General features: G+C 48.1%; 1 protein-coding gene across 1 annotated transcript in view; it reads right to left on the minus strand.

The window, feature by feature from the left end:
* The window catches only part of ADRA1D (adrenoceptor alpha 1D), a 48,959-nt gene that overhangs the window by 4,480 nt on the left and 27,151 nt on the right, over nt 1-17,328 (minus strand). The gene's annotated exons all lie outside the window — the stretch shown is intronic.

A 17,328-nucleotide genomic window follows, 5' to 3' on the forward strand; every position in this document is an offset into this window, starting at 1 on the left:
TAGAGACGTGCAGAAAAGACTGAAGGTGTGATGGGTGGAGAGACACTGGAACATGTTTCTCAGAGAAGCTGTGGCTGCCCCATCCCTGGAAGTGTTCAAGGCCAGGTTGGCCAGGGCTTGGAGCAACCTGGGCTAGTGGAAGGTGTCCCTGCCCATGGCCAGGAATTGGAACTGGATGACTTTTAAGGTCTCTTCCAACCCAACCCATTATGTGATTCTACAATTCTGCTATTAGGTCTTGATTGAAATGCCATTACCACCGGAGGGAAGATCTAGCCTGTGCAGGATTGGAAGGCATCAACCCTTCAGTGATGATGATCACAGAATCCCAGAATACGCTGAGCTGGAAGGGACCCACAAGGATCATCGAGTCCAACTCTAAGCCCTGCACAGGACATCCCCAAGAGTCACACCCTGTGCCTGAGAGTGTGATGGATAATACTGTATTTTTGGCAGGACTCTCCTAGCCCCCACTGCAGAAGTTCTCCCAGCAGCGGAACCAGCACCCCCAAATCAGCTGTGAGCCATTGTGCAAACACACACAGCTCGCAGGGAGGCTGGGCCATCATTCTGGGGAACAGCTTCTGTGTCGTGGTTTGCCAACACAAGGCAGCCAGGCCCTGTCCTATTCCACGTCAGACAGGAAAAATTGTTTGGTCTGCATGGATCAGTTCTTGGTGCCTGCCTCTTCCTACATATTTCATTTCCCCTGCAGACTAAAAGTGTGGATACAGCCCTGTCCCCTGCACTGAGAGAAGAGCAACACCCCTTCAACTCCTCCGCTCAGGCATTTTGGATCATCAGTGTCACACACCCTCTCTTCAAATTTTCAGTCATGCTAAGGTGGCTCAGATAATATCCACTGCCACAAAGCCTGTCCCTCCCACTTGAAAACTCTTTTGTCCACCCAACCCCTATTAAGTTTTTGTGGAGTTTCCCTGTGGTTTTCTTGGTGAAAAAGCTGGAGATTTTTTCACGGAGCCAGAAGATGTCACTGTTGCTCCCGCATGGCCTCAACACTTAGCATTCTCCCCTCAGATCTGAAATAACTTTCTGAGTCAGCCTTAATTTCTTTTAATTTTAGCTCTGGATGACAAATTGTGCCATGTGACCGAGCATTAATTTGTATTTTAGTAAATAACATTAACTCTGGATATCATTATTATTTTCCCTGAGCTAAAAAGCCTGGTGTCAAAACAGTAAAACAGGTGCCAGGAGCCAGAAATTCGTGACTGGCGCTGCATTAAAGCTCCCCAGGCTGTTTGCTGGAGGAAAACCATCATCCAGGAAACGCAGAATGCTGGTTCCAGTAAAACTTCCTTACACTCATCCCTAAAAAGTGGAGAAATTACAGCCAGACTCAACATTAGGTATGTGGGCTATTCCATCATGGGGACATGAGAGGAGAAAGATCCCAGCATTTTATGATGATTGGGCAGGGAAAGCACAGATGTGGCCACGCAGCTTAAACATCTGCTGAAGGCCAATCCAAGCCAGGTTGGAGTCCATGCTGGCTGTCAATATGTGCTGAAGGAGGCACTGAACAAGGACAGGAAGCAGGAATGACATCTCTGTGCTGGGAATACCCAGGGGCTTCATGGAAATCAATGGCATTTGCAGCTTAACGTGCAGATGCTGGTGGTGTAGTCAGTGGGTTTGAACGGAGCAATAATCACAGAGGCACAGAATGGTTTGGGTTGGAAGGGACCTTAAAGATCATCTCATTCCAATCCCCTGTCTTGGGCAGGGACACCTTCCACTATCCCCACTTGCTCCAAGCCCTGTCCAACCTGGCCTTGGACACTTCCAGGGATGGGGCAGCCACAGCTTCTCTGGGTAACCTGGGTCAGGGCCTCCCCACCCTCACAGGGAAGAATTTCTTCCCAATATCCCATCTAACCCTGCCCTCTGGCAGTTTGAACCCCCTTGTCCTGTCACTACATGCTCTAGTAAATAATCTCTCTCCACCTTCCCCGCCATCTCCCTTACACCAGGGTTAGCTTTTGTGGAGGCAATAACCCCACCTTGGTTGTTTTGGATTAAAGAAGTTTGTTCTTTCGGGGAGAGTGGTGAGATTTATGAGTTGGCTCTATGCTGCTTGAATCACCACATCTGATTCTAACCCCAGCAGAAACTGCCTCCTGAGTGACAGCCAGGGGCTTCTAAACCCCCCAGGGGTGCTGGGACCAACCCCCCTTTGCACTGCATGAAGCATCTCCTCCATTTTCCATCTGACCATGGCTTTGAGCCATCCCCCATTCTCACCCTGCCCCCATCCCACCACTGTGGACCCTCAGGAACCACTGATGCTTCAGGCAATGTGTTTCAGCCATGGCTTTCCAAGAACAGCATCAATCCCTCTCCTCAATCTCAGGTCTTGGCAACAGTGGGTGGGTTTGTTTTCCTGCCCAGACCCACACCCTATCCATTCCCTACAAAGACAGGCTGACAGAGGTGGGGTTGTTCAGCCTGGAGAAGAGAAGGCTCCAGGGAGACCTTAGAGCTCCTTCCAGTGCCTAAAGGGGCTCCAGGAGAGCTGGAGAGGGACTTTGGATAAAGGCCTGGACAAAGGGGAGTGGCTTCATACTGTCAGAAGGCAAGGTTAGATGGGATACTGGGGAGAAATTGTTCCCTGTGAGGGTGGTGAGGCCCTGGCACAGGTTGGCCAGAGAAGCTGTGGCTGCCCCTGGATCCCTGGAAGTGTCCAAGGCCAGGCTGGACGGGACTTGGAGCAACCTGGTGTAGAGGAAAGTGTGGCAAGGGGGGTTGGAACTAAGTGATCTTTAAGCCCCTTCCAACCGAAACAGTTCTATAATTCTATGATGTTTTGATTCCACCTGGGGACCAGCCTCTACCCAGAGCCCTGAGCTCTCTGCAAGGCAATCCCTGGCTCTCAGCCCTTCAACATCACATTGTCCCAGCTTGATCCTGCCATAGCTCCATGTGTTTGGGAGCAAGGCAGGTGAAGGACTTCACTAAAGATGTAATCCTGCTCATTCCCTTGTCATGGAGAGGTTTCATACCTCAGTTTCCCCATAGGAGAAAGGGGCTAATTTCCCTGAACTCTTTCACAGTGTTGTTGTGAACCCTGTTAGCAGCACACTGGGTTCTCAGAGGAGCTGCAGCTTTATGCAGCACTTTTTTTAGCTTCAAGAGAGAGGAAAAGAAAACAAAAAGCTATGGTAACAAAGCAAATAAAAGAAGGGTCTCTTTTAAAATTCAACTAGTAATTACTGATTGAGCCAGGCTACTTAAGAGATTGGTGCTTGCTTAAACAGCCTGTTGGTTTGTTAAAATAACAACTTATATCCAGAGTTTAGCAGTTCATTGCACAGTTCAGTCTCTGTACTACCTGCTTTGTCTTTTGCATCCAGATACAAAACACAAATTGAAAAGAAAGAGAAGCCATGAATCGTCTGAATTTCAACTTTGTCTGAATTTCAACTTTGGCCGGTTTTTCACCCGCCAGAACCTCGAGTACATCTGAAAACAAGGGGCTCATTACCATCCTCATTGCCATGCAAATAAGCCCTTGCAAGGGACGTGTCCTGAGTGCAGCCACAGTTTCTCCCATTTCTTTGCACTGGGATGAACAGAACTAGGCAGGGAGTCCCCAGAACAGCTCCTTGGCTGGTAATTTTGTACGTGCTGGAGCATCAGGCTCTTCTGATGGGCTGTGAGGTCTTACTTAGGAGAGTGAGTAAAGAATGGAAGAAATTAAGTCTTGCTTTCATGTACGTGAATATGCAACAACACTTTGAGAGAGGGAGCGTTTTTGGGCTGGGGTTTGTCAGAGTTACTATATAAGAGCATAAATGTTAGAATGTGTGGAAGACAGTATTGAGTGGTGGACACTTGAAGAGCTCAGGAAACACAGAAAGATAGGTCCAGAAATAGAAAACAGGAGTAGAAGATCAGGAACAGCAACACAGAGTGATGCACCAGCACTTTAGCCTGATATCTCACTGTAAGAGAATAGGACAATACCAAAGAACAGGAAAAACAATTATTGTAGGACCTGTGGCACAGTAAAACAGTGAAATCTGGTCTTGTTTCAAAGAGGAGCTCTTCCTATTCACTCAAAATCAGCCCTCTGGGCACCTCTCCTGGGCATCCAGCTCCACAATTCCTGGCAAAGCTTGGTATCCTTTCCAAAGGAGGAGGCTGTGACACCCACCTTGGGAACATCCACCCTTTGGATGGTGTTGGTGTGGAGGGCACTGACACCACCCACAGTATTTGTGCTGGGATCCAGCACCCCCCTGCCATGCTGGAGCATCTGGGACCGCAGAGCCCTCACAGGGAGAGGACAATGGAGACCCGGCTTGTTCCTGAACAAGGTTGCTGCTTTTGGGGGTAGTGTTCCCAGCAGGGAAGCCTCCATCCAACCCAACCAAATCCACATGTGAAAAACACAGAGACAGCCTGGGGAGTAGGGGCAGACCTCTGAGGTGCCCTTTCTCCACCCTGGCTGCCTGCCCAGTGATTCTCCCTCTCCTGGTGGATGGAGGATCCTGGTTGTACTTCAGTACAGGATGCTCCAGGTAGGGTGGGATGCAGAGCCTCATCCTTTCTATTTTCCACTGCCTTGTTGAGAAGGCTCCATGTCAGCTTGTGGAGATCCTGAAGAGGACTTTATCTTCTTCTAATAAACAAAACCTTCTAATAGTAATGTTGGGTCCATTTGAGGACTTTATCCCTTTCATCATTTTATAAAAGATCATTTTGCATCTTGGCAGAATCTGAATCCTAGTGATAGAGCTGGGTCTGAGCAAGGGTTGAAGATCCTGTTGTAACCCTAAATAATTGTCATCAGGACTATCAAGAAATTAAGAAGGCTGCAGTGAGCTCAGGGAAAGCCTGTTTGCACCATTCAAAGTGACTGAAGTCACAAGCTAAACACGATCTGAATATTAAATTTCATGGTTTTTTTGGTGGTTTAAAAGTTGAGGCAATGAAGTATGTGCTCATACTTTTTTGTTTTCCTAGTTATTCCTGGTCACCCTGCTCATATTTGGGAAAGAGGCAGCCAGGTATAAATGTCTGGAGGCACAGGCATGCTCCCCAATGCTGTGACATTGTGTAATGGGTGACTGGTGAATGCAATTTCTCCTCCATTTATTCAAACACATATCCCACTTTTTTTGGGTTGTTTGAGCTAGCACAATCTCATAATCTTTCCTTGCCTGCACTTCTCCACCCTGCCCTCCCCATGACTCACTCAAAGGTGATATCACTGGATTGTTTGGAGAGTTGCTGGTCCCAGAGTTCAGTGCTTAAAAAATAAAGCAAAACAAGAAAAAAGACAAATGCACGAACGAAAATGGAGCCAGTCCAATCTAAATTCTGGCCCTGGCTCCCAGTACACAGCCAGAATCTGTGAGCAGACTTGCTTTCTGCTGCAGTTGGCAAGGGCATCTTTGTTTTAAAAGGTCCCTACTTTACAGCATGTCCTGAAGAGTCCATGGCACAGAAACACTGCAGACGTGAGAGCAGGTGGGAAAAACACAGTGACAAAGTCATGCCCCAGTGCTGTCCCACCATGAACTTGGAATTGCAAGGACCAACAGGGCTGTTCACACTGACAAGGGTGTTGCTGTTGCTTGGTCTGGACTTTGTGTCAGAGATGGGCTTGGAAAATAATAAAAAAAAGATCTGCCAAGCTGCCAACCAATCTGTTCTTAAGTCAGGAAGCTGCAGAAATCCGTATATAGGATTAGCACTGTGGTGAGGACAGGTGTCTCATTGCTCAAGCTTCTCCTGAATGTGGCCTCAAAGACTTAGGAGGGGGTTAAGGACTCCCTCGGGGTGTATCAGAGGAGCAAGTCAAGAGAATAGGAAAGAGTATAGGAAAACCCTTGACACAGGAGGTACTGTAGCTGCTGAAGCTCACTGTGGGCTCTCCTGGCCAAAGAAAGAGTCAAAAAATCACAGAATCATGGAAGGGTTTGGGTTGGAAGGGACCTTCAAGATCGTCTAGTCCAACCCATCTGCCATGGGCAGGGACACCTTCCACTAGGCCAGGGTGCTCCAAGCCCCGTCCAACCTGGCCTTGAACACTTCCAGGGATGGGGCATCTACCACCTTCCTGGGCAACCTGTGCCAGTGTTTTACCACTCTCACTGTAATAAACTTCTTCCTTATATCTGACCCAAACTGATACTCCGTCTCTTCCCTCTTTTTCTCTCACAAAGCAAATTAACTAAATCTATTCCAAAGTAATCACAAACTGCACCTTTCTGCTCATTACCCAGCCTGCCTCTCTCCTTGCCAGATCCTTCCCAGGCCCCTGTGATGGCTAATCCCTTTGATGCAGCTCCAAGCTACGGGAGAGCGGGCTGGATACCAGTGAGAATTTCTGTGTGTGACTGGGAGCCTTAGATTCCTACCAGTCTTTCCCAGCCTGCTTCTCCACCCTCTATCGACCACCTCCACTGGGTATTTGCAGGCATATCAGGGTCCTTAGAGGGTTAACACCTCCTTGCAGCTGGTGGCGTGCCTTGGAGTGATGAGGGAGTTCACTGCCCTCCCAGGATGGATCCAAGAGCTGCTTGGCGTGGGGAGGAGGACAGCGTGTCCACAGCGGCTCCGGCGTTTTCCCTGGAGGACGATGGCGTTGGGATATCGGGTGGAATTCCACAGGCCTGTGAGCCTTCCAGCCGACCCCATAAACAATGTCACAGATAAGCAGCAGCTTTCCAGTGAAAGCCCCAATGAGCTGCTTGTGTGTCTCTCTGCGCATAGGCACTGCCTGCCTGCTCCAATTCAGCACACTGAGCTGGCCCAGAAAAAAAGCAGGGAGAAGCCACCACTCCCCTGGTCATTGCTGACCCTCTAGGCTGTCCCAGATTCTCCCTAGTGTTGTGCCAGGCCATGGTTGGAGAGCCCCTGGCCATGCCAGAGCCCATGGTGGGGTGTGCACATCTGGCGTGTAGGGTCCCCAGGGAGTGGGCGATAAGCCTGTGGTGTGGTGGGGGTAAGGGAAGCTTGGTTTAATCTGGGGTGGCTGCAAAGGCAGGAGAGATCAGCCTGAGGGGTGTCAAGGGCTCTGAAAAACATCAGCACTCTCAAGCAGGATCCCAAAGCTGAGGTCTGAGCGTGTTTTGCCTGTCTGCAAGAGAAGGATAATGCAGCAGAGCCTTGTTCTGATCATTTGCTGGTCTAATCCATGGCCCCCAAACCTGTCCCCCAACCTCTAGGAGTGTGGTCCTAGAGATGTTTCCAAGCTAAGCTGCAGCACATCAGTAGGACTTCAACTGAAATTGCCCTTCACTCCCCCCAAAGCTCACATTGGAGCTTTTCTCAGGGCAATCCCGGGAATCTGGACCACTGGTGGGAGCCGTTGCCATGAGGATGTTTCTGAGGCATCAAATTTCCTGAAAACTGTGGGTCTCTTATGTGAATCACCCAACTGAATTTAGGTATCTGAGCAGGTCCTTGGGCTCAGTGGTTTAGATGATAAATCTTGTGGTGAGAAGGGAGTGATCCATCTCGTCCTAAGTGTAAACCTGTCCTGGGCAGATGGATCACACCAGGTTTCAGATGATCCTCTTTCATGGGCAACCACATCACGGCAATCCAAGGTTACACCTGAATACCTGATGGATTTGACCCTTAGAGAATCTGGTTGTCTGATCCTCTCTGAGAAGCTGCCAAAGCTTCCCGTGCATTAGTTTCTTTCCTGTGCGGGACAGGACTTTCACCAGTGCAGGGTGACAGTGAAGAGTCTCACAGATACATCTGACTATTACCTGACAGAAACCTCACGGGTAATTTCGAGTATTGGATTGTACACAGTGCTAATTTGCTTACCATGGTCCAGCCAGACCCCTTCAGATAAATGTGGTCCAGAGAACACTTCACTCCAGAGACCACCCTCAAAAGAACATGAAGACTTGAATGTGCAGCCCCCCCAGCGCTGTCCCAGCAGGGTCTGCACCCTTAACAACGTCCATATGCCCCTGTGCCACATCACAGGGCATGAAATGCAAAGCATCTGCTTCAGACTGCAGATCCACTCTGGTGGGCTACCACAAACAACACCCCCAGCTCTCCCAGAGATTCACAACTCCACAAGAGAGTAACTATGTGGTAGGACCACGAGGGCACTGCATGGGGCACAAGACAGGCTTTGGGCAAGATCCTATGAAGTACTTAGTCTGCTCTGGTCTGCTCTACAGCCCTCGTTCTGGGGGGCTGTGACCATAAACTGGCTTTTTCCCCCCTATTTTCTTATTTCTTTAACAGCATAGTTGGCGTCTAGTAATTAGTTTGATCCCTGAGCAAAGTGTAGCTAAACTTGTCATTTGCTGGATAGCATTGGGAATGTGTTTACGTGACAATTATGGACAGGTGAGGGGGCTCAAAGAAGGTTCAGTCATAGAATCATAGAATGGTTTGGTTTGGAAGGAACCTTAAATATCATCCAGTCCCACCCCCTGCCCTGGGCCACTATCCCAGGTTGCTCCAAACCCTGTCCAACCTGGTCTTGGACACTTCCAGGGGCAGCCACAGCTTCTCTGTGCAACCTGTGCCAGGGCTTCACCACCTTCACAGGGAAGATTTTTTTCCTGATGTCCAATCTAAACCTACTCTCTGTCAGTTTGAAGCCATTTCCCCTTGTCCTGTCACTCCAGGCTCTTGTAAATAGTCTCTCTCCATCTTCCTTGTCGGCTCCCTTCAGGTACTGGAAGGCCAAAATTAGGTCACCCCAAAGCTTTCTCTTCTCCAGGCTAAACAATCCCAATTTTATTATATGCCATCTTTCTTGAGAGGGCACTGACCCATCATCTGGGGACTCACAGCTGAAAGCAGCAGCAGCAAATTCCCAGAAGGTCATTTCATTCACTGCATTCTGTATCCAAGGACCTGGATGTCCCATGCACAAAACTTCCTTGCCCTGAATGGAATATACCACCTTCCATCTTTCGTGAGAGATCTCTAAAGAAGAAAGTCATGCTTAAAATAGAGGAATAACTGAGAAATTCTGGCAAATACTGCACAGGGGTTGATACCACGGTCTGCAAGGGGGAACTGTACCAGCAGCACACAGTGGTGTGAGAGTTGTGTATTGTCTGCCTGGATTTCTCCAAGGCTTTCCACATGGTTTCCCACAGTCTGCTGGAGAAACTAATGTGCCATGGTCTGGACAAGTGGTCTGTGCAGTGGGTGAGGAAATGGCTGACAAGGCACCCCCTGTCAGGGAGTGGCAGCAATTTGCTCCTTCCCAAACTGGCAACCTGCCACCAGTGGGATCCATACTGGGCCCAACGCTGTTTAATGCCTTCATAAGTCACCTGGATGCTGGGATCAAGTGTATCCTGATGAAGTTTCCTGATGTTACCCACAGGAGTGTGGAAGTGGATGCTTCAGAAGCGAGGTCCACCCTGCAGGAAGACCTGCACCAACATGGGCATCACCAGCAGAGATAAAGAAGTCGTAGTCACACGATGCTGAGGCCACACCTGGAACACTGTGTTCAGTTTTGGTCCCCACTATGCAAAAAAAGATGTGGAAAGGCTGGAGTGAGTCCAGAAAGGGGCCACAGAGGTGATCCAAGCACTGGGAAGCTGCCATGTGAGGAAGGGCTGAGGACTGAGCTTACTGAGCCTTGAGAAAAGAAGGCTGAGGGGAGGCTGTAGCACTGTGCAGCTACAAAGAAGTTGTGATTCCCTTTTCACATGGAAAGATGAGGGGCAGTGGGTACAACTCACCCCTGGGGATATTCCTACTGCATACAATTTTTCACCACGACAACAACCAGCCACTGGAATGATCTCCCCAGGGAGGTGGTGGAATTCCCCAGTGTTTGGCACTGTTAGGATTCAGCTGGACAGGGTGCTGGAACATCTTGTCTGGACTGTGCTTTTGCCAGAAAAGGCTGGACCAGACGATCCCCAAGGTCCATTCCAACCTGGTGTTCTGTGATTCTATGAGTTTTTCCCGCTTCTTGATTTTCAGCAGGAGCTCTGTGGACTCTACTCAGGCAGGACTAGGCAGAGGAAAGGGAAAGAGATTTTGAAACAAAACCTAGGCTTGGATACTGCAAACCAAGCTCACTCGGTAACAAATCTTTTAAATGGGTAAGGCAATGCTTTCATGAGAGAATCACAGAATGGTTTGGGCTGGAAGGGACCTTGGAGACTATCTAATTCCAAATCCCTGCCATGGGCAGGGACACCTTCCACTAGACTGCACAGAGGGCCTGATGGCTCCAAGCTTGGTGTTAGACATTGTCCTGTCCATGCCCTCAAACCAAGCTGTCCATTAACTGACCTCAACACTCCCCTGCCCTGGAACAACCTTTTTAGCTGCTTGGTTCATCTCCAAGAAGGGCTGGGCAGCAGATTCAGGACACAGGCGGTGCTGAATAGAGCAGGGTCAGCAGGAAGACGATCTTTGAAATTAGTCACAAAATTAAAGAGAAGACAAAGATGTAGGATTTTTGCATCTGACTTTTAGTACGGGCTCCCTTAAAGGTAATTTTTTTTGCATTGTTTCCTATGCTTGAGAAAGATAAATGTGTATCCAACTGCCTGTTCCTTAATGATTCACAAATAATAGCCTGGCTGCAGCCCCCAAGGGAACTTGAAAACAAATCTTAGAATCATGAGACTCAGCAAAAGGACATAAATAAAATTAGGAAAAAAGAAAAAAGAAAAAAAAAAAAAAAGCAAGGATTGACCAGTCTGACAAATCCAAAGGGAGACATCAGGAAGGTCCTTATTTACCAGATGCAAATGAAGAAAAAAATAGTCTCCTGAGAGAAGGAAAAAGTCAGGGTAACCAATTCACATGTCAAGAGCCCTTGTGTTGCTGTCTGAGCGGAAAGGAGGCTGGAATCCATGTGCTGATGTGAGAGACCACAGCGAGACTCCTGCCTGGATGGCTCAACAGAGGAAACACGCTTGGGGCAGCCTTTAAAAAGAAAATTTCCATCTGGTTCAGGATGTGAATGGGCACAATGGCCTTGTGGGGTTGCTAGGTTCCCTCCAGGGCAATGCTAAGCTTGTCGTGCCGCTCAGAGAGGAGCATTCCCGTGGCTCTCCATTCTCCAAACGGGAGCATCCCGTGCTGCGTCCGAGGCTGGGGGTCCCTACTCTACACGAGGCACCTCAAGCACATCTCTGGGTAGCACAGCCAGGGTGATCAGCCCTCAGGGAAGGGGAGCATTTATGGGTGAGCTGACTAACACCGTCTCAGCCGGTGTAAGCCATAAGTAGGGTGTCTCCTGGGCAAAAATCCAGCCATAGGTGTTGATTTTACACAGGTAGATAGTGATAGGACAAAGGGGAAATGTTTTTGATCCAAAAAAGGAGAGACTTAGATCAGTTATTGGGAAGAAGTTCTTCAATCAGAGGGTGGTGAGGCTCTGGAACCAGTCACCCAGATAAGCTTTGGGTGTCCCATCCCTGGAAGTGTTCAAGGGACAGGTTGGACAGGGAGCAACCTGGTCTAGTGGAAGGTGTCCCTGCTCATGGCAGGGGATTGGACTAGATGGTTTTTAAGGTCCCTTCCAATCCAAACCATTTTGTGATTCTATGGAAAACCACTAATCCTCATAATTTTTTGCTGCCTGGCTCCCATAAACTTTGGCTGTCCATGAACCATTTACCAGGCCTTCATGGACTATCAAGATCTGGCAACCACAGTTTGGGAACTGCTGTTCTAGACTACTTCTTGCATTTGTTGACAGTGGCACTTTGTGGTGAGCCCTCCAACTGCCTTCTGCTGTGCAAGTCCTTTAACAGCTTCCCTAAACCTCCCTTTACAAGGAACTGCTGTTCCTCAGTGACTGCTGCAAACAGAAGCCTGGCTTCCACTCACCTCCAAGATAAAATGTCCCTTTCCTATCAAGCTGCCTCTTCCACTCTGGTCAGAAACATTGGGAATGCACATTTTTTTCCAAGCAAAGGAGTAAGCTTGAGGAATCCTGTGAGAAAAGGAATGGTGGGGAATGATTCTCAAGCAATCCATCCAAGTCTTGCAAAAACCACTGTATTTGCTGGGTTGGACCCAAGACTACTCTTTGTTTTTCCAACTCAGAAGTTCTTTTCTCTGCGCTTGGTTTTCTAAGAATGTGAACTCACCCGCCCTGTCCTGTTTACAAGCTCGTAAATATGTAGATCAGATCTGGCTGCAGGGTAGGCCTTGGAAGGGCTGAATCCTGCTGGGAACACACGGCATTTCATGTACAGCAAGGCCAGATCTGAGCTGGACAGAGGAAAAAGGCAATTTTTCATTGGGCCCAACTCAACTCAGGAAAAAAATTCCTTACCCAGAATGTGATCCCAGACCTCAATTTACAGCTCAGGGTGAGCAGAACTCACCTTGGGCGGGTGAGTGTTGCCAGGACCCGAACACAGGTGACACCACTGAGCTGGAAAGATGCCACAGTGGAAGGTTTACTGACTGGTGGCTGATTGCTGGGAATTCTGGTGGCTCCCAGCCTGGAGAACCTTCCAGCGGCGGGATGTCAGCGTTTGGAAAGCACACTATCAGGGGGAAGTGTGGGAGCTTCCTCAGCACATTTCCACCGTGCCAGTCCCGAGGACATTCTGTTTATCTCAGGACTGGGCAGACAGCACGTCACTGGCCACGGAGCCTGGCACTGCAGCTGTGCCCCCCTCCCAGGCCTGCTGGCTCCGAGGGATCCTGACCAGCATCCTCCAGAGAGCTGCACCGCCGGACACGGGCGCTGTGGCGTCACGGAGGAAAGGGTGGGGGAGAAAGGATGGGGGGGAGGTTGATATTTTCAGCTCCGGAGAAAAACTGTGACCGGTTTCACAGGCTCAGGAGGGGCTATTCGAGACCAGCCAGCCAACTTCTGATTTCTTTTCAGGCTCAGAGGGGAAAATCCTCCAACGCCTGCCCTGTTTCCGCACTCAGCTCCAAGGCACAGCCCTTTTGGCTTCAGCTTGCATGGAAAAATCCACAGTTTCTCATCGGTCGCCTTCTCTTTTTTTATATTTTTTTTCCGCGTCAAGGAGGGAAACTTTTAAAAAAAAAAAAAAAATCGTATTTCCGTCTTCTCCCCCAACCTGGAAATATTCAGGGAGATAGCAGAGAGTTGGTCTGTCTCGGCCCAGCCACTTTTCAGCTGATATGAAGCTCTAAAAACACTGCACTTCAAAAAGAGACATTTTCCCCCCCTCTCAGAAAACAATGGGTCAGTGGAACAGGGCTCCAAAAATATAACAGGAATGGTGAGATAACAACATCCTCATCACTCCCAACAGTTCCTGAAGTCCTTAACTTGAAGGGATGAGGTCCCCTGTTTAATGCTGCACTGGTTGTCTGTGCAGGATCCCTATTACTCAGTCCTTTCCACCATGTCCACAGGGAGGGTCATGTCATCTGTCTGATGTGAGTAGCAATACATAGAGCCATAGAATCATGGAATGGTTTGGGTTGGAAGGGACCTTAAAGACCATCTAGTTCCAACCCCCCTGCCATGGGCAGGGATGCCACCCACTAGATCAGCTTCCTCTTATCTGCAGTGATGTACTTAAGCCATGACTCTTTGGGTACAGGAAACAGGGACAGGACAAGGGACCAGATTTCACCTGAGGGGCACCCAGGCTGTTAGCAGGGACCCTGGGATGGCTTTGGCCTGCACATGGTGCAGTGGGTAGCAGAGCTGAGGGATGTACCTGCGTGGAGATCCCTCTTTGGGAGGGTTTGCTACGGTAATTTCAAGCATATGGCTAAAAGTTTGACCCTGATCCTTTTTGGTCAAAGGTTGGAGCTGATGATCTTGGAGGTCTTCTCCAATCTAAATGAATCCATTAATGATGACGGGGTGACCAAACCTAATCACGTGCAATGATATCAGGACCTGACAGAGGGAAGGGATGACAAGCCCAGAAAACCCAGATTACCAACGTTTTGTGTTACCTGAGCAATCCACCTGGATACCATGGCTGAACAGAAAGTAAAACAAGACAAGAGGCAAAAACCGGCTGCCTGGTTGTCTTATCCAGGTCTGGTTGTCTCATCTGGGCCTGGGACAAGCACAAAGACAATGCTGGAAGGACCAAGAAACGTAGCAGCAGACCAATCACCATATCATGGTGGGTGTGTTAAAGCTTTACAGCCATGTGGAGTTCTAAGGAGACATTTCAGGAGAGAGAATGCAAAACCCATGCTGTGTTGCCTGGTTTAAATGCCTGCACAGGGCAATGAGGTCTCTGCTGAGGAGAGATGAATGTCTCAAAGTGCCTCATTATGGTGATGAGGATCATTCTCCACTGACATGCTTCCTGCTCCATCTCAGCCCTACCTCTAGTTCTTTTTTAATCTCCGAACCTGAAGGGAAAAGATGAAGATTTGCATTCAATTTTGATGGCAACCTGAGTACCTCCCAGGAGATATCTGTCTGCCTTTCACCTTTTCATGAGATAAACAAGTCTCTTTGCCTCCTGTGCTCTTCACTCACTGCTCAGAACTAATATACGTGGGATATGGAGTGCATTCCCTGCCTTGATATGGGCTTTACCCTTAATTAGCTTTTGGATATGCTAATTTTGCATATTTAGTTCTCACTGCAGGGAAGTGACCTTAAGAGGACTTTCCCCTCCTCCTTGGGAAACTGCTGCTTTTGTGGACAGCCCCCATGAAGAAAAGAATCATCCCAGGAAATTATTGTCTTCTCTTCTTCCGTCATCACCAAGTAGTTTCTGATTTGCCACCTCCCTCTTAGGGCACTTTGATGGCTTCTCGTGTCGGGGGGACAAAAAAATATTCCATATATAACTTGGTTTGCCTGTGCCCTTCCACCAGCAGTGCTGTCTAAAGGGAGAGAGTCTGGGGGTCCAACGAGGGGCTCGTATGGAGTTCCCAGGATGTCTTGGTCAGCAGGTCTTCAAGCAGAGTTGTTCAGTCTTATCTCTGTGCAATGAATTTATGGCTGGGTAAGGAGGCTCCACACTTGCTGTGAGGCAGGACTGAGCTTGCCTTCAATGCAGATCCCCTACAAATTGCCTCCAGATATTCAAAAGAGCAAACTTCCCTGGCAAGTCAAACCATCTGTCTCATAAAACACCAGTGATATGCTTCTTCAATACCATCAACTTGCTTGTAATTAAAGACAAGTATCTTCTACTACTGGGTGAAGCTAAGCCATGTCATGATCCCTGACATAAAGGTCATGGCACAGATTTTAAAGGTAGTTACACACTGAACTCTCGTTAAAGTCATGGGCATTAAGCATGACAATATCTTCTGAACACGAGGGTCACCAGTATCAATCCCAGTGTTGCATATATTGGCAATAATGTCAGTTCTGGATCGGTATTTTTGTGCTCACCCTGAACAGTAGCACGTGGGAATATTGTGGTGAAATGGTTCCTCGAAGGAATATTTTTCCTTCCAGGAACAAGTTGATGACTTGCTCTTACAGTCACCTTCCTCAACGAATGACTCTCAAGGCTGTTGGCAAAAAGACATGTATAATCTACCTAGGAGCAACGTGTCATAGAAAATTAACAATAATAACTCACGCTCAGATCATAAAAAAGCCAAGAATGGGAACAGATGAACCAGACCAAGAAGATTGAAAAATGTAGGTTGCTCATGTGGAAAATCATGTCCCTTTTGGGTGCCCACAGTGCAGAAAAGAAGTCAAGGAGACAGAAAATGCTCTAAGGAGCTCTGCAAGACAACATGAAGGTCTGGAAAAGTCAACTTAGACATGAGATTAAAGGATCTTGATCTATTTGCATTATCCAGGAGAGACTGAAGCAATTTGCTCATGCATTGTAGTGAAATACAGGGGAAGCTCGCTCTGACAGCAAACACATCTTTAATCTAGCCAAGAATGGGGGAAAATTTAAAGGCTTGAAGTTATAGTGGCATAAATTTACTCTGGAAAGAAAGCAGTCATCTGTGATAGCAAGGATATAAAACAACTGAGAAAAGCATAACTAGAAGCACGGGCTCTCCATTATTTGCAGTCCTGAGTTAATGCTGAGTGTCTCTCTAAGAAATAAAACTGGTTTTGAGTAATGGGGGAGTTCAAGAAATCCTTAAGGAGGCGCTTGGGGTTGTAGGTGTCTGTAAATCACAGTGGATCCTCGGAGAAGTCCCTTCTAGGCTTGCAAACTCCTCTCCAAAATGCAGTAGGTCTTGAATACAGAAGAACTGTAAAAATTATCCTGGGTCTTAAAACACGACAAGGGCCAGAACTATTTAAAAATCATTTTGCCTGCTCTGGAAACTGCTTTAATTAGGAATGGCAGTGACCTTTATTCCCTGCTGTAAGTTCTTTCCCCGCGTTCGACACAAGTGTGTCTACGTTTCTACGCATTTGATCGCAATTAGAGGGACTGACAATGATTCAAACATCTGTGTCAAGGGGTTTAATTTGAGAATAATGAAGGTTTTGCTTGTTGGGGATCATGTCAACATTTAATTAATTACAGTGAACTACAGTGTTGATATTTGAGAGCGCTCAGTCTCTCTGCACTCTCACACGCAGAGCTAATATCCTTCGGTGTGTCAGTAATTACCCAGAGCAAACAAAGTTGGGAAGAAATAAGCACCACAGAGGGTTTCCTGGGCCCTGACTCTCAAAGCAAGCTGACACAGATGCCAAGGTCTTCAAGGACCTTTTGGATGCCATGAGCGGAGCCCTGAGCCAGCTGTGAAGTGTCATTCAGGTCCCAGCAGCATTAAAGCTGCATTTTTTTGGTGCTGCTGAGGAAATCAGTCTGTGACATTGAGGGTAGATTAGATAGCAGGAAAGAATTCTTCCCTGTGAGGGTGGTGAGTCACAGGCACAAGCTGCCCAGAGAAGCTGTGTCTGCCCCTGGATCCCTGGAAGTGTCCAAGGCCAGGCTGGACGGGGCTGGAAGCAACCTGGGCTAGTGGAAGGTGTCCCTGCCCATGTCAGGGGGTTGGAACTAGATGATCTTTAAGGTCCCTTCCCACCCAAACCATTCTATGATGATTCTATGACATGCTAAAGCTGCTTTGCAGCTCTGGGCACAGCTGGTGGGGGCAGCTTGGGGTGTCCTTGTGCTGTTTGGTGTCTAACTCCTAATACTGCCTTGTATTTGTGGAGCATGCAGCCCACCTGGGAGTGGTTCTAAGGACCCCTAAGGGAGCTGTAACAGCAGATGTTTTGATGCAAGACCCCATGAAAAAGACCTATTATAATAACATGCCTTTTTCCTGATCTATGAGCTTTCCCTGTCAGTCCAGCAGAATATGTATAAGCAAGATCAAGAGAAGTAAAAACCCTCGAAAAACTAAAATGGCTTATTATAAATAAATATCTCCCTTCTCCTTCTAACACCTCATGCTTTCTTCTGGGAAGACTTTCTGAAG

Source organism: Lepidothrix coronata, unplaced genomic scaffold (genome assembly GCF_001604755.1).
Source record: "Lepidothrix coronata isolate B3197 unplaced genomic scaffold, Lepidothrix_coronata-1.0 Scaffold156, whole genome shotgun sequence".
Classification (NCBI taxonomy): Eukaryota; Metazoa; Chordata; class Aves; order Passeriformes; family Pipridae; genus Lepidothrix; species Lepidothrix coronata.